This window comes from Rattus rattus, chromosome 3, assembly GCF_011064425.1.
Source record: "Rattus rattus isolate New Zealand chromosome 3, Rrattus_CSIRO_v1, whole genome shotgun sequence".
In the NCBI taxonomy this organism is placed as follows: domain Eukaryota; kingdom Metazoa; phylum Chordata; class Mammalia; order Rodentia; family Muridae; genus Rattus; species Rattus rattus.
The window spans coordinates 154,027,482-154,052,268 of NC_046156.1; the positions used below are offsets into that span (position 1 = coordinate 154,027,482).

General features: G+C 40.9%; 1 protein-coding gene across 1 annotated transcript in view; it reads left to right on the top strand.

Annotated features, from left to right (window-relative positions):
• Fbxl7 (F-box and leucine rich repeat protein 7) overlaps positions 1-24,787 on the top strand; it is a 351,877-nt gene that overhangs the window by 96,180 nt on the left and 230,910 nt on the right. Inside the window, exon 2 of the mRNA XM_032898687.1 lies at positions 13,148-13,237. The gene's annotated coding sequence lies outside the window, so the exon portion shown is untranslated. The remainder of the gene's footprint in view (positions 1-13,147; positions 13,238-24,787) is intronic.

Sequence of the window (24,787 nt, forward strand, 5' to 3'; positions counted from 1 at the left end):
TGGGGGAATTTCAAAAAGTAATTAACTGGCTGATACAAGGTTGAAAGATCTACCCAGAGTGCTGGCCTAAATTCATCAATCTGATTATTAAGATTACAAATCTCAACGCTAAAGTCCTATGTTTGAGTTACAGAAACTACCTGCAGTTTACATTTTGAGGTAATAGATGGCTCTACTACTCTGCAGTTCTAGGGGTGGGGAAATAGATCACATGGGAAAGCACTTGCTTCTGAAGCGTAAAGAGCAGAGGTTAGATGTACAGAACCCAAGTGAAAAACTGAGTGTGATAGCGGGTACTTGTAGCTCCAGCACTTGGGATGCTGAGACTAAACCTGGCCAGCTACCTTCACCAAATCAACACCCTGACTCAAAGCATTGGCTATGGAGGGATTGAGCAAAACACTCAACTTCAACCTCTTACCACCATGAACATGTGCATATACATCCAAAGTAACATCCGCATAGAGACACACACACACACACACACACACACACACACACACACACACACCAATCAATCAATCAATTAATCAATCAATCAATCAAACAAATAAACAGAAGTCAAGTTCTGGGACAGCATTACCAGGTGACATTTGCTGAACCTTGACTATGCGCTAGCCATTAAAGTCATGCATTGTCTGAGGCAATTAAAGGAAAACCAACAAGGCTCAGACTGCATAGTACTTGGTAAATATTAACACGGAGTCAGACAGCTAAATCTCCTTCTGTAAAGCAGCTGGAGGACAAAACAATCACCTGAGCTCTGCCATAGGCAATGGTAAGAATCTGCAGGGTGACAACAGGTGGAAGCCCAGGGACCAGACAGCTCAGTGTTTTCCTTAAAAGCTGAACCGAGGTTCCATAGTTAACACTTTAGCTTCCTTGGGAAGACAGTGAGGGTAGAAACATAGGCCCTGTCTCCTGGGGTTGGTGCTGGGGTTTGGTGAAACTAAGAGGTTACAAAACTCGCTGAGCTGTTGTCAGAGTTGAGGGGAAACCTCAGCACTAATTCTCTTATGTGACAAAAATGAAAATATGGTGGCACAGAACTAGCAGATTGCTTGTTTGATTAGTTAGAGTAGAGATTAAAATGAGCCCTCTTGTCTGTAAGAATTTTTATGTTTATAGCAGGCAGTTAGGCTAAATCACACTGTATGGTCGTACCAGAATTGGCACGAAGTTTGCTTTGAAATAAAAACAATAAAAATAATTTAAAAATTAACAGTAAAACCTCCATGGAATTTACTTTTGCATGATACAGAGTGTGGTTATACATGTTATTTTCAGTAGACAAGTTATCATTGAGAACTCAGTTACTCTTGCCAACTGTGCACTGTTTTCTACTACTAACTATAATGCCACCATGTTAATAACCCACCAGATGATTGTTCTGAATTAGTCCATTGCCTCCAGGATCCAGTACTTCCTATATGCCCAGCAACAGGAACCAACCAACCCTCCAATACATGAATCTGTAGGAGACATTTCTTAAAAAGATTTTTTCCTGTATGTATATGAGGTATATGGGGACACTGTGGGGGGTATTGGATCCCATTAGAGATGGTGGCTAGGAATTGATCTCAGGACCTCCGGAACAGCACAGATGTCTACTGCTGAAATCTCTCTCCAATCACTAAAGGGGAGATTTTATATTCGAATGGAATAAGACAGAGACTATGTTTAATTGATAACTACTACTCAATTCATTAAACAAATGTTTACCTGTATCCTGTAAGTATCTTGTGCTGTGTCTGACAAATTATCCAGATAGTAGTAGCCCACTTTTTGGGTCATCCAAGTGAGACTTGCAATAGCTACTTATGGGTCAATATAGAGTTCCAAGTTTAATCCAAAATCCAGCAGAAAAAATTTTAGGAGTTTCATACATAGCTAGAGGCATGACACAGAGTTATGATGTTTTAAAAACATAGGATGAAAGGTATGATACTGTACAATAAGCATTTGCTCCTCATCCAGTTTTCTGATCTATTTACCTTCTAAACCCTGTCAATATTCAGAGCCATAAGCACGCCTTTTCCATGCTAATGAGATGACTGATTTTGATAGCTCCTGAGTTGTGATAGGGAAGGGTCCACTTGCCCAAGGAACAAGTTATAGCGATGGAAGTTTCAGCTTTGCACATTCATCAACACAGAGAGGAAAGGGTCTTAAACTTGAACATCAATGTTTGTATCAACGCATCACTGCATCAATGGTCATGGGTAGAAATATTTATACCTATGAAAAGTTGGAAAGGACAGCATTTGGAGAGCTTCTCACTAAGTGAACACATGGAAGATTCTGGAAGATACTGCCAAATCCATTGTCCAATAACCTTTACCCTGTATTTTTTTCAGTGATATTGTTTCTACTATACTTTTAAATATGCCAATTTCCATAATGAGGTCTTCCATTGAGTTCTCTGAGTCATCCTAGCAAATTAATCAAGCCCAAGGAGGAGTTCATGAGGTCTCTAGATTGTAGATGGTTTCTCAGAAAAATGGGTGGGGTATAATTGTGTGAGAAGTCAACCATATCCTGTAACTAGTGTTCCAATCATATAATTATATAGTTGATTCCTCATGCAACCAGACCCTTCCCTCCCTATTCAGAAGGAATGAACCCTCTCCTTACCTTGTGGGATGTTGAAACTAGGGATATCCAAATGAATCTGCTGTACAGTTGAGGGCTTGCTTTCTGGTTAGTAGGGAGAAAACCCATATTTCACAAATGTGGGGTAAGGGGTCACAAGAACGGCTGTCCTGTATTTGGAGTAGAACACATGTTACAAAAAGCGAGAAAGGCAGGAGGGAGATCCAGCCAAAGTATTTTTATATTTGATTTCATCTCATATCTGTAATTAATATATCTATATCTCTATATATGTATATATATCTAACTATATCTATATCTATATCTATATGTATATCTATATCTCTATATATATCTTTATGGCAGCAGGTTATTCTATTCTGCCTGTATCACACTAGATATTTAAAAACATCTCCCTAGATACTATCATATTGAGGAAATGATACCATCTCAGATGCCTGAAATTCTTGCTTAGTATTTAAATGAGTCAAATTCCTAGTCATTACATTCAACTCAAGCCTTTATGAACATATGTATAACATAAACATTCTCCGAAATTTCTACCTCAATTCTCCAGCTTTTATTTATCCAAAAGCAGCTTGCTTTTAGTTTGAGAATATTACATTTGACAAGAAGATGAAGAGGAAGGCCTAGCGTGGAGGAACACTTTAACGTACTTTGAGTTTCGATCCCTTGCTTCTTCTTACCGTTCGGATGGAGGGTAGTCCACATGTTCCTGACACCTTTATGGATCAAGTGTTGCCTTTGTGCCAAAAGAGTGTGGGGCAAAAACGCATGGGGAATTCTAGGATTCTTAATCAAGAGTCAGTACATCATAGAAGGGAAACAACAGCTCTCCCTGCGGGATTTGATCTATTCTGGCCAAAAGGAAAACTAGTATATTTTCAAGAGAGAAGAGATTAGTTTCAAGTGCTACGTTCAAGAACAATTCCAGCTTTGGGCAAGATTTATTTCGTTTGATGTATCCCCAGTACAGAAGAGAGTCCTTTCCCTCCAGTGGCCCCTGAAAACCCTCACTTAGGTTATGACCACAATTTATATGATAAAAGGGCTATAAATGCAAAGTTTAGGGAGAGTGATATTTTTAATGCATAAAGCTTTGAAAAATAAAACATAGATTATAAATGGAAGTTGAAGTTTTTAGGAGAAGGATGACCTATCAAGTCGTCTATTCCTTGCACAGAGAATATTAGACTATTTGTCAGGGTCTAGAAGTCATACTGGATTTATCATTTGGCTAAGCATACTGCCTTTAGTTTTTACTTGGTTATGTTTATTTAAGACATTAAAATTCATCACTGTTCCCAGTGTTTATATTTATATTTACTCTGCTCTTTGTAGTGTCAGCATCTGAAGGTATAAGTACATGAATACATATTTATGGTATAGATTTTTCTCCCTCAATTCGAGCTATAGTTTTGCTTATCATAAAGTAATTTTACCTCCACCATCTACCACCTTGTATAGCAGACAGGCTCCTCTGTCTTCATTGCCTCACCCCACCGAGAAGTGTAGTAGTAGCGACTTCAACTAATTACATGTCAGTGATACCTTTGCCTGAATACATTCTGCCTTTCTGATTTCGAGTCATGCATCTTCATTAGAAATTGGACCCCTGTGATGGTTAATCTTGATTGACAACTTGGTGAGATTACCTGGGAGACATAAGTATAGACATACTTGTGGTGGGTTATTTTAATTAGCTTAATTGGGGCGGAACACCTACTCTCACTCTGTGAGTGAGCTTGATTCATGGGTTGGGCCCTGGGCTATATCAAAGGAAGAAAGTGAGTTGAGCACAAGCATTTATGCCTTCTTGCTCACTGATTGTAGGTACAGTATGATCAGCTGCCTCAAACGGAGTCAGAGCAAACCCTTTCTCTGTTAAGTTGCTTTCTGGGGGACATTTTATCATAGCAATGGAAAAGGGAGTAAGATACCCCTCCTTTTCTCTCACTCCATTTGCTGTTGCTATAAACCCCAGACTGAATAACTCATCGAAGATAGTAGTTTATTTAGCTTATGACTCTGGAGAGTCCAGAAGTATAAACTTGGTATCTGGTCAAGGCTTCTGTAATGCACCATGACATGGCAAGGCATGAAAGGACACATGAGCTCATACTAAAGGAACACAGGAAGGGCAGCCTCAATTTTTAACAACTTCTCTCATGGTAGCTAGCAGTGCCCATATGTCATCTCTCATTAGACCTTTCTCCAATACTCCTGCATTGAAGATCAAACTTTCGGCTTGGAGTCAGTCAAGCCACAGCTCCTTTTGATTGACACGTGCTGCTGTTTACACTTGAGGTGAGATCAATCTCAGCCAAATCACGTGGCAGCTATGGTATTAGATGACAGAGGACACTTCCAGTGAGGCAACCATTCTTGACAGTTTATTTCTGTTTACCTTTCTCTCTTGAGCCTTCAGTAGTGGATAGGCTCTGGTCATTTGGGAGTGTTCCCTTCTGCCATTCACTCAATGATTACCAGAGGGGATTACAGTTTCCCTGATCTAAAGAGACGAACTCCCATTCCAAGAAAAGGGAAAAGATGAGAGATGAGTAAGAACAATCTTAAGAGGCAAGAAAACCTGGACTCTCATTTTGGGACTCAAAAGATCCCACTAGAGTAACAACTTCAAAGGTTGAAGGCTCAAAGATACAACATTGAAATATTCTACTTGAGCTTTAGAAAATTAATGCATGTGTGTGTTACTATATGGATGTTGAGTTTCCCACTTTAGCTTGGTCCTTATTTAGAGACATTATGGAAGCTGATAGGAGATGGAAACTAGCTGAGAACATAGGTGAGTGCCGTTGAATCTTAGACCAGTCTGTAGCCCCATTGTTTCTCTCAGCTATCCATCTGCTATAAGGTAGTCAGCATCTTTTTCCACATGTTCCTGTTACCATGATGCTTTGCCCACGTACTTGTTGGTAAAACATATCAGATTTAATGCTTCCTTCAGGGTGTTTTTATCATGACGTTATCAAATCAATGGGAATAACAACTAATGCAACATGCATGTGTATTGTTATCTGTGTGAGTATATTATATATGTGTAAATGTATATATATATATATATATAAACTTTTCCTAGGCATGTGTGTACATGTATGTGTATGTGTGCACATACACACCAATGTTATTATAGGGAACAGGGTATTCCCTTAACCTTTAAGGTGTTCTGGTGCTTGTCTCCAGCTGGCGAAATAGTTTATAATTTTGCTAGAGGGTGGATACAATATAAAGAGGGACTTTGTAAAGAAATGTAAGTAGAGAGCTGAGAAGAGACTCAAGGCAGTTTCCTTCAGCTTCACCCTCACCCCTTTGAGATGAGGGATGAATGTCAGAAGCACTGGGCAGCTTGCCAGTAACAAACATGGGTGCGAGCTGCAGATTCCCATCTCTGCATTTAGTACCTAAATTTCTGTGGTAGGAACTTGTGTCAGTTATAAAGCCTCTTACAACAAATCAAGACTGAAATTTGTTTTTTAAGATTCCACATATAGAATTTCGGCAATTTTATTGCCTGAGGTTTTTTTTTTTTTTTTAATAGCTAACCCATGCATAGTTGGAAATGTTGAGCTCCTGGTTGCCTTGCATTTGATGTAATTATGAAGAGTATGGTCCCCCTTCCACTTTCCCTCTTGATCGTTGCTACATGTGAAGAAGCAGGAGTGGTGTGAGGAGGAACAACAAGGTGACTGAAGCTGTGTAAAGAGTTTTCATGGTTTAGATTGATCTTCAATGATTATTAAGGAAAATGCATGGGAAGGTTCTTTGTAGAAACGCCATAGTCAGCAAGCAGCCACAATTTCCAACTGTCTGTGATTGTCTCCCTATAGCGTGGGAGTCTACAGAGAGCTGCAGACGCAGAGGTCCATACTTCTTGTCCTTTCACACTATCAAAGGCCATGATGGCTTCTCTGCTGCTTCCCAGCTCTCAAAACCCTGCAAAAGAAAACCTCAGGACGATCATGATTCATGGAATTGTGTGTGCTACAGGATAGTGAAGGGATAAAATGAACAAATGAATCAAAAGAGGCCATCAAGGACTTATCTATACTTAGGCTCAATGCCAGGAAGGGGCACATGGCTTTGAAGATGTTCTCAGGTCACACTGAAACGGAAGTGACTCCCAAGGAGCAGTGTGTTATTCCCTTGCACACTGATTTTTTTTTATGGTCCATGAGCACAGTAGCTGTTTGGAACTTGGATGTGTGTGAAGAAATTAATTACTGGTATAAATTGTAGTGATGTTATTGGCATAAGAACAACTTTGCAGCCACTTACATTGCAATGCAAGTTCTGCGTTGGTGTGTGACGCCTTTAGCCTGTCCATGCTTCTGATGTGCTCATTACTCGGTTCAGAACCCTGGCTGTGAGGCACCATCTGGCAGTGGCAGCAGCAGCAGCAGCATCTGTCTTTGTGTCAGCTGACATCTGTATTAAGTCTCATTGAGTTGCCTGAAGTAGATGGTGTGTGGCTCAGGGAAGTGGCTTCTGTCCTGATGCCATTAGTAGGAAGGTGCCCACTGTTTCACCATGGAACAGATCAGCCTGCGTGCTAAGTGCTGCCTTTTCTCAAGCAGGGCATCCTAAACTTCTTAAATTCTATGGCACTCTGAATCTTAATTGTCCATCTCTTTTCCTTCCTAATAATGCTGGCACACGTGAGCGTTGAGTGAGTACCCATAGAGCAGACCAGGATGGGATATTCTCTGCAATGATGCTTGAGTTAACACTGGTGTGAACCATGTTCTTTCTTTTCTCTCATTTATGTCCTTCCCAGAACCTACCAATAGCACCTTTCTTTGAGAATGAGGTGTTGCAGATGCAGTTTGCTGGATTGAAGGCTAAGAGAGTAGAGTGGCCTCTGATCCATGTGACTGGTGTTTCTTATAAAAGACATGGAACACAAAGGGAAGGAAGTTATGTGATGTCCCAGACAGAGGAGAATTAGGCTGCCATCAACCAAGGAACTTCAAGGATTGTTGGCAACCTGCTGAAGCTAAGAAAGAAGCCTGCAACAGATTCCCCAAGGAGCCCGTCAGGGGGACATGGTCTTGTCAACACCTTGCTTTCAAACTTGCAGCTTTCATAACTGTGAAATAATACATTTTTTGTTATTTTAAGTCATCCAGCTAGGAGTAATTTATTATGATGGCTCCAGGAAACTAATACAGACTATATTACTCCATGTCCCCACTGGGAATCTGTACGTGTTTTGGAAGTTATGTTTGCAAGCTCTAAGCACGATGGTTATATAGACTTTGTTGAGCAAGCATGGGTTTGGATGTTGCTTCTTAGAAAATATCATGGGGCCAGAGATAAAGGAATAGGGTAAATCTCTACTTCATCCCTGGAGCCAGCCACTTATGTAAACTGTTTCACACATGTCCTGAGTGTTCATAATATAGCAGCACAGGGATACAGATGTGAAAGAACATATGCAGAACCTGCACATCTGGAATTGGTAATCAAGGGGAAAAGATGAAATGATTGGTGTAAAGGAAGGCAAGTGGTTGTGCTGACATCCCTGAATTGAGAGTGTGTCTGAATTAATAATAATTAATCCACCTATTGATTTATTTATGGTGAAGCTTATAATTATCTGAATACTTATTCATATAGCTATAGATAACATTTATCAATTTCAGCAGAATAGATCTTTCATCTTCAATATCATTTAATACCTAATTCTTTATTCTGTTCGTAACTACCCTGCCATCCTCATCTTTCTCTTTTTGAACTCACTGGGAAGTGGTTTTGATGAGAATACCGTATCAGTATCTTTAGTATGAACCTAAATATACTAAGAAATTGGATGTTTCTGAGCTGCTTGCACCATCCCTACATATATATCTCAGGTTTTGTTAATGACTGCAGTAGCTGTGGGATGCAGTATTGATCTTTATAAGATGGTCAGGGTTTAGTTGTTTCCCCAAGACTAGGACGTGGCAAGTACAGGGTCGATGTTAGGCTCATTCACTCTGGATCCTTCATGCCATGCATTCATGTCATCAGAAAATCTGCCTACAAGATGCAGAACCACATGGAAGGCAGGACAATATGTAGTCAGCTCTCACATGGACAAATTGCTACTGTATTCTCAAGTTTATTTGCTTGTAACTACCCAAAAGAATACCTAAGTCATATTTGATCGTCCACAGCCTGGCTCACAGACACGGCGTCTTTGCCGTCACCAGAAGTACGTACCCAGAGTACTCATCAGAGTGTGTGCTCATGAGTTTAGAGAGAGGATACTCTGCCATCCTATCTCATGCTGTTTGCTACACTTCTCTGTGTGTGTGTGTGTGTGTGTGTGTGTGTGTGTGTGTGTGTTGTTATTTTGCTTTTTTCAGTACTGGGATCCTATTCGGTGTTTTGTACATTTTAAGTAGGTGATCTAACACTGAGGCATATCTTCAGCTCTCACTGATATTCCTTTATGCTCTCCTTATTGGAACATAACCACTGTCTCTTGGTAATTTTGTCATTGAAAAGGTCCGAGATGTAGTTCAACAAAGATTTCTAGGGTTTGTAAAAGTGGACTCTGATGTCCCATAAATACAGTACTGTTGGGTTTCAGTTTAATGTAAATGAGCCAAGAGCACAGCAGACATGATGGCTGAAGAGAGACGCATAAGACAAGGTTTTCCATTGATCTGTTGATGCAAATGTTGTGAGAAGAGGATCACATGAGCAACACTTTTGTGTTTGTGGTGACCTTACAAAATATAACCACCTCAGACAGAGAGAACCAGCTGCACTTGGGCTCCTACTTATCCTACATTTCTTAATTAATGCATTAAACATTAGTGCATTTTTTTAAATATTTACTTTTTGAAGGATGTACAACATTGGTAGGTATGGTCTTGCCTTCAAGGTGATGAAAAGTGGTTCTTGAGGGGTGAGAAACCCTTGCTTTCTTATGCATAAAATAGATATATACTCTCAGGATTTAATAGCCATCCATCATAACCATGATGCTGTGCTAGTATTGGTGAGATAATTAGGAAATGGAGAAGTCTAACATTTTCAATGAGGAGCAGTAAAGAGTTTTGGAAGCACAATTGAGAGCATATTGAGCACATGGAGTGAATATTTAATAAGGTGAATCATCTAAAGTATGAGGGTGTTCCACTGTATCAAGGTGCTCACTGCCAGATCCACACAGACCCATTCATAATATTGTTCTCTCCCTTTTCTTCCTTCTCCTCATTCACTAGCACAAGGATGGTGCATGTTTCCAGTGCTGACTGAGAATTTCCTCAGGCATTTGATATCTCTGTGTTTTCAATGTGATGACAATTTACAAACGAATGCTACCAACATGAAGGAATGGTTATTAAAGTTGAGGGATTCTCTGGGTGTCCTGCTGTAATCGTTACTCATTGTGTGCTAGTATTCCGACAACTGGTTCATTGCATGAATGATTACTGTATGTAGTGAAATTCTTAAAAGATAACATCTTGGTTTAACAGCATAAGAGTCCCACTGTAAGACATCATTGTCTCCTAAGGGAGGGCTCTTCTGCAATGGTTTTGGACTAATAGTATGGAAAAAACAGAATTGTGAAGATTCGAATGAAGCAATCAGACCAAATGAAGCTCTGCCCATGGTCTACGTTGTTGTAAGAGGGGACTCCTTGCATGTTGTAGTGACCCACATTTTTAATCTCAGCACTTGGTAGGAAGAGGAAGCTCTGTGAGTTCACAGCTAGTCTGATCTCCATAGAAAGTTCCAGACCACTGTCTCCCTAAACCAAAAATCTGTGTTCATTGCAAGGAGTGATGGGCAGGTGGAGTTAATTCTCACACACCCAAGGGCAACAGAGAAATCCTCAAAACAAGCATACATAGCCTTTAGGAGCCAGTGTTTAAAATTTTCATGCCAAGAAATGCAAGTTAATTCCAGCAAAACCCACACCATCAGCTATCACGTTAAATTAATGCTATTACACTTGAATGCTATGTGTTTTATTATTTTGTGCTTAATTTGTTATTTTGGTTTGCTTTTCTTGTTGAATCAGAGGTAGAACATACGGAGTTTATTTTAAATTTTCCATTTATATATCACCAAGTAAGAACATAATTGAAACATTTAAGTCTATACATTAGACGGTGCAGAATATCATTTTTGCCCTGTTAAAAAGAGTGTCTATATTCTTTGGCTTTGAAGAATAATCTAATGGACTCAGAGTCATCAATCAGTTTAAGCCAGCAGAAATCTCTTAGTTTAAGTACCTCCCCTATCTGATATAGATGCTGAACTTCCAGTGCAGAAAGGAGGTAGGAGGAGTGAATGTTCAAGAATACCAAGCAAAGAAGATGTGTTCTGAGGACAGAGAGTAAGTTTATGTACTAAGTTGGTAAGAGGCTCACTATGTCAATTGACCTCTAAAGGCTCCAGTCCAAAATGTTAGTTAGACCCAAACAAATAGTTACTTACTGTCTTACTTAAAATGCAGGGAGACATTGGTGAATTGCAATCTAAGTAGCAGACTTGGTTTGGAGCCCCAACAGTTAGTTAGGGATCATGGCAAGAGGAAACAACTCCATTTGTCTTCCCAGCTCAGGTGATATTACCCATGAACTTGGATATTTCTGACTTCCTACATAGGAGATAGAATCCAGAAGCTCCTTACATATAAGAGTTTGTGCTGTTGTGTGCTATGAGCTTAGACTATCGACTCACTCAACTAAACTTGGCTTAGTCTGTACAGAATACTATGATAAAATACCCAAGACTAGGTTGTTTATATCTAATAGAAACCTACTCCTTACACTTTGAAAGCTGATAGGTTAGGGATAGTTTAGCTGATGTCTGGACAGTTGATGCTCGCTAAAGACCTGCTCCTGATTCATATACTGCTGTTCAGTTGCACCCTCATGTGGCAGTCGAGAGCTCAGACCCCTTTGACCAAGGCACAGTCTTTATTTATGAGGATTGCACTCTCATAATTAATTACCTCCCAAGCGCTTCATTCTTTAATGCTATGTCCTTGGGGCTTAAGATTTCAACAATTTGGTAGAAAGTAAATATCCAATTCATCTCTCACTGGGAAGACTATTAGAAGTCGGTGCCTCTCCGTATACTATCAACTTTTGTTCATAACCTGTTTTTATACAGTTAGTGGGTTTTCTACCACTGCACAATCACTGTGACATAAAAGACTCTAACACGAGGGAGGTGTAGCTGTTATTTCACAGTCGGATCAGGATTCTGGGTATGAATTAGCTGAGTCCTTTGCACTGGGTGGTACAAAGCAGCAGCCAGAGTATTCGCCAGATCCAGGCTGTCCTTTAAGAGCCAGGGTCTTCTTTTCACAGATGATGTTGGCCAACTTCATCCCATTGTGAGAAATGACCAACGCTAACCTTAGCATTTGCTGCTCAGAACTCAAGGACAACAGGAGCTCCTCTCTCTGCTAGATCCTTCAAAATACTTACCTCATTCTGACAGGTCCATATGAGGTAGTCTTCCTTTTGCTTAATTAAATAATTATTAACTTACAACCTTTAGTCTCATCAGCAAACCCCCTTCCATTTTGCTCTATTGTGATAGTTAAAGTTACAGAGGTAGGAGATGACACAAGGACATGGGTAACGTGGAACAGTTTGAAATCTCCCATCTTAGCTCTCAGGGACTCCCCTCTGTGGACTAGTGTGGTTTGTATTTATAGTCATTATTATGTCTTTTAGACAGTGTTTATTAATGCATGTGTAAAAGGTGAAAGGTGCAGAAACTCAGCCCTTGGACTTAGGTACAGTCAGGAGGAATGGGACATCTCAATCCAAGGTGCCTGGTGTTTATGCTATAAAATTGTTTCTGATGTCCTGTCCATTCTAAGACATTTAGCAACAATCCTGGCCACTGTCACATACCAGTAGTTCTTCTGTCCTGCTCACGACAACCAAAAGTTATGCTAAGCATCTTCATGCATCCTTTTGAATAGAAAAATTCTTCCTGGATTGAGGATCACTGTGTTGGATATGTAGGGTTTTTTTTTTGTTTGTTTTTGTTTTTTGTTTGTTTGTTTGTTTTATGTTATTTCCCAGAAAGATATTGAACCATGGATTTGTGTTCTTAATGTGATACAGTCATGTGGAGCCTACAAGCTCTTTCTCCTCTGATAATTGTTTTTCATTCTGAGAGTTCTTTTTTTGAGAGCTATGGGATGCAAAGTGTATCGGTATTACCAAAGTCGGTGTACTCCCCACACCTCCTTACTTATTCTTGTTTATGCCAAACCAAGATTATATTAGCACATTGCCCATGTCTTATACTCTTGTGAGTTCATAATCAGGATGTATTATAAGAGGGTTTTGGTTCTGCTGTAATGGGTGTCAAATATTTCCCCAGAGATACTGAATGCATAAGTCAAAACCCTTTAACAAACTCCACATTTTGTGTTATTGCCACTTACTTGGAAAGGAGTGGCTTAGCGTGTGACTGAGTAAAAGGCATGGTCCAGTTCTGAACCTACAAAACTCAGAAGCTACTTTTCCCTCTTGTTTTGTTCTAGGCAAGGGCAGCTCAAGCGTCTCATCCGACGTGAGTTCAAGCACAGATCACACACCAACCAAAGCCCAGAAAAATGTGGCCACCAGCGAAGGTAGGCATCGCTGCTCTTCCTATCTCTTTTTCTCTATCACAGAGCTGGCTGAGTGTGAGAGATTTACTCCTAGTCTACTGCATGAGAGTTTATCAGAGTCTCGAAAAGGAGAAGGCAGTGATGACCCAAGGTTTGCTTTGGCTTCGCTGTTGGCACTGCTATTGAAGTTGGTTTGGTGGGATGGAAGTGTCTTAACGTGAAGGCAGTTGGCATTATTTTGCCAACAGGTGACAGGCTGTCAAAGTCACTGTGACATCCTATACCCATGTTCCAGTATGGCAAAATGATATGATTATAAGAGCTTTTGATACAAGTTGTAAGTTCCTACAAGAATGTGCAGAATAGTTGTTCCTTGAATTCAGGCTGGTGGTGATGGGAGGGTCACAGTTCTGACATATGTAGGACATGATTAATCACGGAAGCTCTGGATATGCAGAGAAGCTTAATTTCATTATTTAAATAATATGTGATAATACATCACTACTAAACATGACCGCTGTGCTCCCATGGTTGATGATGGATTCTACAGTTGTATACATTGGAATTCAACTGCTTCCTCAGCTAATATTTGATTGGATGAAGAATTTTTCTATGGTATTTAGTAGAATGTTGACCCAAATTTATTTTTAATCTTAGTGTGAAATACAAAAGATAATTTCCTTTCTGAGTAAGAGCTCCCTCTGAATTAATTATGCAACAAAAGTCACTTTTGGGCCATTTATGCTAGAAGGCATTTTTAAATAGGGTCAGCTGATTTGCATACGCATCCTGGTTTTCTCAGATGTACAGGGCGCTAGGGAAGCTTGTGTCCAGCTTCCTTTTGGAGGCTTAGCTTCTGCTGCTTTTAACATTGGGAGTCGTGCTCCCGGGATGACGTTGACTCTTTGCCTTCTTACATTCTGTTCATCAGTATTGGGATCCATGTGTCGATGCGGCTACTTATCCTCCACTGGTTTCTCTCCTTATATTCTCTGTCTGGTGTCAGGGAGCACAGAATGCCTTTCTCAGGGCTCATTATTCTCAGACCAGTGTATAGGTGGCTTGGATGGCTGGATTGTATCCATTTGTGTTTAGACCCTTGCATTATTTCTTGTGCATCAGCAGCTTCTAAGGCAGATGGATTGGTGTGTTCTACTTAGCACAGCAAAGGGCCAGGTAGCAGTCCAATTTTAATTTTCCGCTAGCTAAGTTAAACAGCGGCATTTGATCATTCTTGAAACTCAGTGAAGGCAATGAGCAGTCCTCACTGTGTTGTTTACAACCACTTTCCTCTCCAAGAAACAGAATGAAAACAGCTCCATTTGTTCAGGGTGGCTCTCTTCAGCTAAGGTCCCTTTTATGAGATTCTTGTCACACAAGTATGTGGCCATTACTCTTGCCACATCCCATGTGTCTATTATGAAAATGGTTAAATTTTAGATAATCTGTGTTTGCCTGTGTTTATGTTTTTCTCATTCCCCCTTTAAGCATAGAAAATACTAGTGTTTTGTTGAAAGAATTGGGAAAAGAGATTCTAGGATTATTTTTTTGCACTTAAAATGATGCTCTATGTTTGAAAATAAAATGAAGAAAGCCTAAGGGCCTCAAGTTTCCTTTTTTTTCTCTTCTCACACCCTGGGGAGAGGTACTGGTTCTTACAATAATGTTTTATACCTTCTGTCATGATTGTATTTTCTGACATGATGAAAATGATACCAGGGATAAAGACTATGAAAATTTGACATTCCTAGGAAACAGAATTTTTACCAATGGGCTACATTAGTGTGGAGTCCCTTTCCAGATCACAGGAGGAAAAGCCCTATCCATGTGGAAGGTTTCATTCAGTTGGGAAGCTGAAAATAGTAAAAGAAGGATGTGCTACCCTTTGCTATCTGAAAGAGGGGGAGGAGGGGTTAAAGAATGAGTATCCAGTTTTCTCTACGTGTGTTTGACTAATGAAAATTTAAACCATTAAGCTCTAAGTGCAGGGTGGGCATTTACTTCAGGAAAGTGCTTTTGAGGGCTGCCTGGTGCACAGCTGCTTCTGTGCTAGGCTGGTGAGAAGCCAGGGTTCATTTCCTCCCCAAACAGATGACAGGGCCTCAGGCTGCTTCTTGGGATGAATGATTATGGGGGCACATTCCCTGACCTCCACAAGTGCATTTACCTGATGTTATGTGAGTTCCTTCCTTCTGGAAAATACCAGGTGATGCTTATTGGCAGTGCTCTCATAGATTAACAGAAGGCCAGTGTCAGCTTCCTGCCAAGAGTACAGAGAGGCTCCTTTAAACCTGATCTTTTGATTCTTTATGCACCATTGTCAAGAATTATGTTTAACCTTATATTTAAAAAACAGGGTGTGTGTGTGTATACAAAATCACATGCATATGAAATGCATATTGGATTTCCTGGAGCTAGTGGTAGAGCAGTCATGGGAAATAGGGGTGCTAGGAACTAAACTTGGAAGAGCAGAATGTCCTTTTCGCTGAGCCATCTCTATCCCCAGCCTTTAACTCTCAGTGATAAGAAAACTAGTAAAAGTGGAGCTGGATCTTTACAGTGATCATCATCAATTTGTAGGCTCTCTGATTTCTTTCACCCCTGACTTCATCAGCATCACCTTCTGGGAGCACAGGCTGACTTTCAGTTTAAAGGTCTAGACTAATAAACAACTAGGTAATAATTTAGAAAATAAAGAAATACTGCATATTATTCATTTCCCTGAGCTCTGGAGAACCATAGCAGTAGGGCAGCAAACACCTTACAGTCGTTCTGGGTTGTCCGTAGGTGGGATGGGGAGGAAAAAGAAGATGCTGTATTGGTCCCTGTGTTTTGTTATTGTTTGTGGTGTTGTGTGAATATAGTAGTGTGAACTGGAGTCTGACCACTGTCAAGTAGCTAGTGGTGCAGGCGCTGCCCCTCATTAGAGAACGTGGATTCTACTGTACAATGTGTGGTGCTGTAAATGGAGGACATCGTGTACAATGAAGAGAAGGACATTCACATCTGCTTTAACTTGGGCAGAGGATGCTAGTGGAGGTTTAATGTAAGTAGACACAAGGACAATCATTAAGGCTGTCCTTACTTTTTAACTGGACAGTGGTGAATGCTGTAGAGTAAGCCGGAACTTCTGCAAACTCATGTGTGAATCACACTAAGAGCACCTTGGAATTGCTGCTTCTCAGCTTTGGAAGGGAAGCAGGAAGTAGCACGACCTGCTCTGGGGCTATGGTTTGCCTGTGAATGGTCTTGTGCTCATAGCCAATGTGCAGTGCCTGCTTCAACATGGCTCATTTTGGGATGTGTTTCATGGTTTCATGAAATTTGTTAATAACATTTGTTAAACCTATGAGAAAAAAGCCACTTTTTAATCTGATGTAGATGTTTTCTGTGTAGATTAGGCTAACCTTGAATTTGCAGTCTCTCTGCCTTGGCTTCCCAAGTGCTAGGATTACAGGGTCCATTATTAACACTAGCTGAGAATAGTATTTTAGACTCACAAGAAATGTTCTCCAGCAAACATTGTGTGTGACTAAGGTATATGCTGGAGACATGGAGTTCTCCCTAACAACTGATACTGGCTTTCTTTATAGCCCATTATATTCCTTGTGATACTTTAAGCTCCTGGTCTCCTGACACTATTAGGAGGGGTTAGGTCCAAGTACAGAAAGCTGGGCATTTTCTGGTTTCCTGAATAATCTACATGCCAATCTTGCACATCACAGTATAATGTCTTCCAGTCATGTTGCTTTCCTCCTTCTGGTCTTTGAAGTCATTCCCATTCATCATCCATTCGAGAATCCCATCCTAAAAATTATATCCTTTGACTACAAACAGTGTAAATCACATCTAGGATGGAGATTGGATGAAGGCACACACCAACCATCCTTGAGCGGTGTCAATGAACCAGGTTGGGTTTTGTGCCTCCCAGAAAGCAAGCTGAGCTTTGACTTTTGTGGAGCACATGGCATCAGGATGTGGCTCTAAAGGTGACATCTCAGCAGACCAGCCTTTATCTTCCTCTGAAGTGAAATGAACTTATTAGTTCAGCTAGCTGTCCTTTAAACACAGCCAGGTCAGCTGTCCTTCTCGGGGATCGCTCCAGCATGACGGTTGCTTCGTAAATGTTGCTGATTAGGCTGGATGCCTGCACAGTTCTAGGATGTCGGGATTATAAGGGCTGGCCAGTTTGTGTGTTTGTTCATTTATTCATTTGTTTGTTTATTCCTCCCTCATTCCCTTCTTCCCTCCCTCCCTCTCTCCCTTCTTCTCTCCCTCTCTCCCTTCCTTTCCTCTGTAACACAGGAAGTTCTTTGATTTGGTTGTTAGCAATTTAGACCACCAGTTTGTCAGAAAGAACTGAACTCACAGTTAGCCATGGAGCTGAGGAACAACTTTGATGTTTAGCAAATTCTGCAAGTGCACACATCCTGATCAGCCATGTTCTGTTACTGGTATCTCTCCATGGGGGAGACCTGTCTCTCATGGTGCCTGGGCATGCACAAGTGCTTCTTCTTGAAGTAAACATCAATCAGGTTTTGGGGGATTTTAACCTTTTCTGCGGCGATGTTCAAAGAGGTGGCAATGAGAAAGTTCTGGTGTGTTCTACCCAGAGGAGCTCGGTCAAAACTAAGAGGATCAGTGACTAGGAGCAGCCATGCTCAGATGCTTCAGGAAAATTTCTCTCACTGGTGTGGTGCCAGCTGAGGATGCTCAGATGCTACTGGGAATGGTGCTGGCATAGAGCTGACTCGTGTGCAGGCTGACACACATATCCCCATGCCTCAGTGGCTTCCGTGGCTTGTCTTCAATAGGGTATTATCTAGGCATTTTTCAAAGTGTAACTACACTGATCACCACCATTCCTGCTACCACCAGGTGGTTTTGTGACAGTAGCAGAGGTCAGCTACTTTTTCTTCTGTTCATTTTGCAGCTTAGTATCTCCTTTTGCGCTAGGCCTTTGTGGAGTGCTTAGCAGATCAAGAGTACCTTCCAGTTCCTCTTGCCAGGACAAGGTTTTGCTCTCACACTTGGGCTTTTGGCCCTTAGGCCTCCCTTTTTGTCCACGCCAGCTGTGGCTCTGGCTGAGGTATCAGCTGAGGCACCAGCTGAGGCTCTACCAGCTGAGGCTCTACCAGCTGAGGCACCAGCTGAGGCTCTACCAGCTGAGGCTCTACCAGCTGAGGCTCTACCAGCTGAGGCACCAGCTGAGGCTCTACCAGCCTTCTTGGCTGCAGGTTTGGCAGGTTGGTTGCTTCTCCTTTGTTTTGGGCTTCTCAGCTTTTTCACTTGCTGTCTTACAAGTCTGGAAAAACATATTTACAAAGAAATACCTGGGACAATGGGAATAAAATGATTTTTTTTTGAGATTATGTACCTCGAGTAATTTGCCAAGCAGCAGTTTGATGCAGCATTGTTGGATTGAACAAACTAGGTGTCTTAGTCAGGGTTTCTGTTCCTGCACAGACATCATCACCAAGAAGCAAGTCGGGGACGAAAGGGTTCTTCAGCTTACACTTCCACATTGCTGTTCAACACCAAAGGAAGTCAGGACAGGAACTCACACAGGGCAGGAAGCAAGAGCTGATGAGAGGCCATGGAGGGATGTTACTTACTGGATTGCTCCCCCTGGCTTGCTCAGGTTGCTTTCTTACAGAACTCAAGACCACCAGCCCAGGGATGGCACCACCCACAATGGGTCCTCCCACCCTTGATCACTAATTGAGAAAATGTACAGTTGGATCTCATGGAGGCATTTCTTCAACAGAGGCTCCTTTCTCTGTACTAATTCCAGCTTGTGTCAAGTTGACAGACAAAACCAGCCAGTACACTAGGGAAAAAAACAAAACTAAAAAACAAAACAAAACTAAAAAACCCTCTGTAATAGTAAAAATCAGAAAACCCTATTGTTTTCTGCAGGTGGAAACGTTTCCCCCCCCCCCGCCCCCTGTTCTATGTCTGTCTATTATGAGTTTGCCGCAAGAACAAGGCAAGCCGTGTGGACATGTTGAAGACAAGTTGTTGGATCCAGGAGCACCCTGGTTTCCACCAGGAGGACAGAAGGACAAAGTCTTATAGAAGGCCAGAGGACCTTAGCATAACTAATGACTTTACAATGTAGGACCTTAACCTACCTAGTTACTCACAGTGGAGGACCTTAACCCACTAGTGACTTCACTGTTCATCTTTGACTTAGCATTCCTTGATACTGCTCTGTGGAATTGCCTCTTTAATTGACTCCTTGAAAGAAAGTGATTTCAAATCTTTCATTTAAGCCATGTGGCATGAGTCAATTCACAAAGAATGTGTAGTGATATTCTCCTGGACCTACATCCACCCACTTATTTATGCAGTCAGTGGTTTCTTACATTTTCAGTGCCCAAATTAAGCCAGTGTGGAATAGAGTTGGTTTGAAGCACATGGTTGACTGTTTGTTTGCTCAGTCTGATGCTGTGTTCTGTCTGCTTCTTTTAGTATGTATTCTTAAACAAAGTCAGTGGGATTCACCGAGAAAGGGAATGATCATGCTTTTAACTCAAGGTGCTGTCTCTTGCCTTCCAGGCTTGGTTTCACTATTCAGTGAATTTTGTGTTTGTGTGTGTGGTAGGCATGCCTACCTGTATGCAGGTGTACATGTATGTAAATATATGTGTGTGGAGGTCAGAAGTCAACACTGCATGTCTTCCTTAGTTGCTTTGCACCTTATGTTTTGGCCCAGGCTCTCTTACTGAACCTGGAGCTCACTGATTCAGGAAGGCTGGTCCGTTAGCAAGCTCCAGGTGTTTTGACTTAGTCACTCCTTCAACATATATGGGGTTACGGATGTAATTCTGCACTCAGCTTTTTCATGGGTGCTCGGGATCTGAACTCAGTTCCTTATACTTGCACGGGAACCCTTTACCAGCTGGGCTACTGTCCCAGCTTTGGGTAACAAACACTGGGGTCCCTCTCAGGTGCAAGCCAGTGCTTTCATGAGCATGACTGACTGCATTTAAACTGGTTCTTGTCATCATACATGTCTTGCCAAATATCATTGATGGAAAGATGAACAGGGTACCTTGAAAGGTCAGTGTGGCTTGAAATCCTAGAAACCAGGAAGTCACATGGATGGGCTATGAGCCCCAAACTCTAAGATTCATTATTTGTGTTTGTTAAGTAATTGTTGAAGATTTCTTCTTACTCAATTTCTAACTTTTGATAATTGGGTATAGCAACCGATATCACTGTGTCCCTTTCATAATTTGCACATTGTCCTTGGAGTGTCTTCCCTACAGATCACTTTTTCTTACAGTTTCCACTTCTCTCCTAGGTCCTTTTGCTTTTGCATAGTAGTCTGTGAGAATTTATGACAATGATTTATAAGATTTTATCAAAACATAATTTGAAATTGTATATCAGAAGTTATCTTATCTACTCATAATTTTTTTCATTGCCAATATTATGTACCCAAACCCTTTTATGAGCCATATGTCTGGAAGATAAGATTTGATATTCAAAGTTGTTTTTATACTAAACTGTGAAGAGTACGTTTGCAAGTGACAGTTACTACATCCTGAACAGATTGTACCAGAGCTTCTCACACTATTATACCCTTAACAGATTGTACTAGATAGCCTTAATATTGGGAATTGATATTGCAGTTATCTATGATATACAGTTGTAAAATATGATGATGTTTTGGCATGTTTTTTCTTTAAGAAAACCCATGGTATTATTGTTTCTGTGTGTGTGTGTGTGTGTGTGTGTGTGTGTGTGTGTGTGTTCATATGTATTTGTGTGTTACAGGTATGTGAGTATGCAGATGCATACACCCCACTGTGTGTTATAAATGGTGATCAGAGAAAGACTGTCTTATCTGTTACTCACTTCTCTCTCTCTCTCTCTCTCTCTCCCTCTCTCTCTCTGAATGAGAAGGTTGCTCATTGGGCTAGGCTCTTGGCTAGTGAGCTCTGAGGATCCACAAGCCTACTTTCCCTATTGCTACAGTTATTGACAAACACCACTATGCCCAACATTTTACACCGGTTCAGACTCAGGTCCTGATGCTTACACAGCAAGTGCTCTTGTTCTCCAAGCCATGCTCCAGGGTAACTCATTCTCTAGCTTGATATGTTCTCAAGGAGTAGATCCTGATTTCAGAGTACAGACTCTGAAACTGCTCAGAATTGAATATAACTCAGCCTATAAAGCAAGTGGAATTAGAGCAGAGAAGTTTGTAGCACCGGTTACACAACATAGAAAAATGAGCAAAACATAGAGATCCAGAGGAAGATAATGACACTTAAAGTATCAATATTTCGAATATGACATAGGTTCAAGTATGAAGGTTGTTGGGGGTTACACTTTGGAGATTCTGAAATAGAATTCAGTCTTTGGAAATTCCATTAGCTGTAAAAAGGAGTGATGACTGATTCCTACATAGATTTGTTTGGCCTTTAAAATTAAAATTTAAACTTAACCATCACTGAAAGTGTCCCGACCGCATAGGAAATCTTTGCAAAGCGTTAGCTGATGAGACTTAATGTGTTTTGCTAATTTAATTAGTTTGCTGCCACATGACGGACTTGCTCTTACAGTTTAAGCTGCTGCCTAATTATAACTTGAGGTAGATCTGAAACACTTCACAATTTACCTCTGGGGATTTGGGCATGTAATAGAGTCAGTGTGTTCAATTTAATAAAGACAAGATGTCCAATTTGCATTCAGGGATTAGTCTAAACTGTGCGAAACTCATCAATTTGTGATCTACAAAATTGGTATGTAAGCTTAGAAATAAAATCAAACTCTAATTTCATCAAGGAATTATCTTCAAAACTGGATGATCTGGAGTGGCTACTGTATACCACTCTCCAAAGAAAATTAGCTCTCCCTCACTGACTGCTGTTTCTTTCCATTGTAAAGTAATATTTAATAGAGACATCTATCATCTCTCGGAATCATATATCTATGTAGTTTTTGGAGAGGGAATATTTTTAATCTTTGATATCCCAATACTACGTCTAAAATGACTTATGTTTATTTCTTCTTAGTTTACCCTTTACTGTAAAAGAGGACACTGAATAAGCAGTGTATTTCAGACATAAACATTTGGATTCATTTAAATGCAACTAAACATGTTTGTAATGAGGTTTTGCTCATTCTTAAGATGCCTTAGTAGTTTCTGCTTAATTAAATGGGAATTTATTAAAGAGTGTGGTGTAAATTTAAATACCTTTGATTGGCACTTGTGCTGGCAGAAGTAGATGGTAGCTATGGTTCACACAGTTGTAACACAGTGGGCAATCTTCCTTAAAATGTATTTTATTCTCCCTGAAGAATCTTTAAAAATCGTTTTGGATTTGACTTACTCATTTAGACAGAACATGTACCCTGTAGCATCCCAGAGTTCCTCATTCATCCTAAGTCTTAAACAACTATCTGTTGTAATATATCAGTCAATTCACTTCCCTCTCAAAGGAATCTAATCTTATGCCAAGACCACAACCTGGGAGAAACTGCTGGAACAGTTAACTAGTAATTGCAGTAGAGCAGGAGTGTGTCTCATCAGGTGGTCTCAGTCCGAGGTACACAGGAAAGGAGATGGGGAGTCCTCCTAGGAGGGTGGGACTTGGATTTCGCTGTGTGCATAGAAGCTGCCATGTTGAATGGCAGATGTCACAAGCTGTGTCAGAGTGTTTACAACTTAGAGAAATCCGTCTGGGTCTGTCAAGGTGGAAGAAGGAAACTTTGAGAAACCTCTTCTCCTAACAAGATTCAGAGCTACCTGCTCTTTGCAAAGGGCTCTCAGTGGAATTCATATAGTTGATAAATTGAGTGACTGATAACAGGAACACTGTTTTAGTCTCCTCTGGCCTTTCCATCTTCCTGTATGTTTAACACTAAAGAGCTAACTTCTCCAGAAAAGAGGAGACACAGAGAGGGCTGGTGGGGGGGGGGCGTCATATCTCAGTACAGAGGATTGGCCTTTGAAAATACTTGACCTTTACAACTGTACGTGCTGTGACCTTAAGAATCAGATTAACGTGCCTGTTTACTTCCTGTGCCTGGAGATGGCTTCCCCAGGATACACTCATTTCCTTGGGAAGTTTCTAACATCCCACACTGTTAGACTATCAAATAAGCAGTTACAAAGCACTTCAGTTGTAAAAACTGCTCTTTTATATCCAAGACACTTACAGACTTAAAATGGGCACCGCCTAGAGGGAATCACTTCCATAGAGTTAAGGGTTTATTTGTAATTTGGCAGTTACTGAAGAACCAGTTGTAAGGACTGCAGGCTGTGGGAAGTAGGCACTGGATGGCCAATGAGTAGAAAGACAACCAAGGTCATTCTGCTGTGTGCATCTGATGTGGCCTCCCCAGCTGGGTTTGTTGCTGTATTAAGGGACATTTGCTGTTTTCAGTTACGGTGTTAAGTATACGACTTCTTATAACTGGGCTGAAGAAATCTACAACGGATTTTTGGTTTTTGTACCACAAATGACAGTTATTGAGTCAAGGAGAGAAGTAGATGCTCTGGAAGAAGATACAGTGAAGGAGCCAGGGATTTTTTTCCCCCTCAGTGTTATCACAATAGTGGTTGCTAGAAGATGATTTCCTATATCTGTGAAAACCTTTAGTCAAGCCTCTTAAAGTCACAGAACTGCTGGAGTGGATTTCCTGTAGCAGTCAGGGAGGGGCACACGTGGAGGCTGCTTGCTGTCCTTAGTCATCACTGACGTTCACAGATAGAGCTGAGGCCACATAATCTATCAGCCACACTTCATTCAAGCGCCGTTTGCAGCCGTTAGGCCTTCAGTTAGTCTTACCCTCTGCTGCGTGTGGCAGTGTCTTCTATTACTGATGTGACTTTGGGAAATTTACATAAAGTCTGCACAGCCTATATTGACTTTTTCCTTTGAGTTATAATTCTGAACTAATGTCATTCCCATTATTAGCTGCTGTTCTCATTTTAATGCTTTTTTAGAACTGCAGTGAGGAACCTTTAGCTTTCCTCAGCTGTCCCTGTTTTCCCTGCTGTGACACTACCCTTACATTCTAGGCCCACATGCACAACTCCTTGAACTCCTCTTCTTACAACCTCTTCTGCACCCTTTTTCTTTCCTCCTCCCCCTCCTCTTTCTTTGTCTTCTTCCTCTTCTTCTCCTGTTCCCTCCTCCTCCCCCTCCTTCTCTTCCTCCCCCCTCCTCTCCTTCCTCTTCCCTCTTCTTCATTCTTCCTTCTCCTCCTCCAATCACCACTCCTCTTCCTCCTATCTAAGGTGCCATCATGTCCAGAAGATATTCGGGTCCTTAGAATAGAGAAACATATTTGTACCATAAGCCAAGAACCAAGTACAGGGTACTTATTGCTATGAGCACATTTCTAACAGTGAAAAATATGTGTTTTACAAGGTGTCAGTACATATTGACTTTAATCAGTTTATAATGTTGGACATTACAAAACCTTTGTGGCACTTATATTCTGATACCCAATGGTTTCATTGGACACAGAAGCTGTACTGCTGGTTCATTAAATACCTGATTTCTATATGGGGATGATCTCTCAGTTCAGTGTTCAAGGATGTCCAGA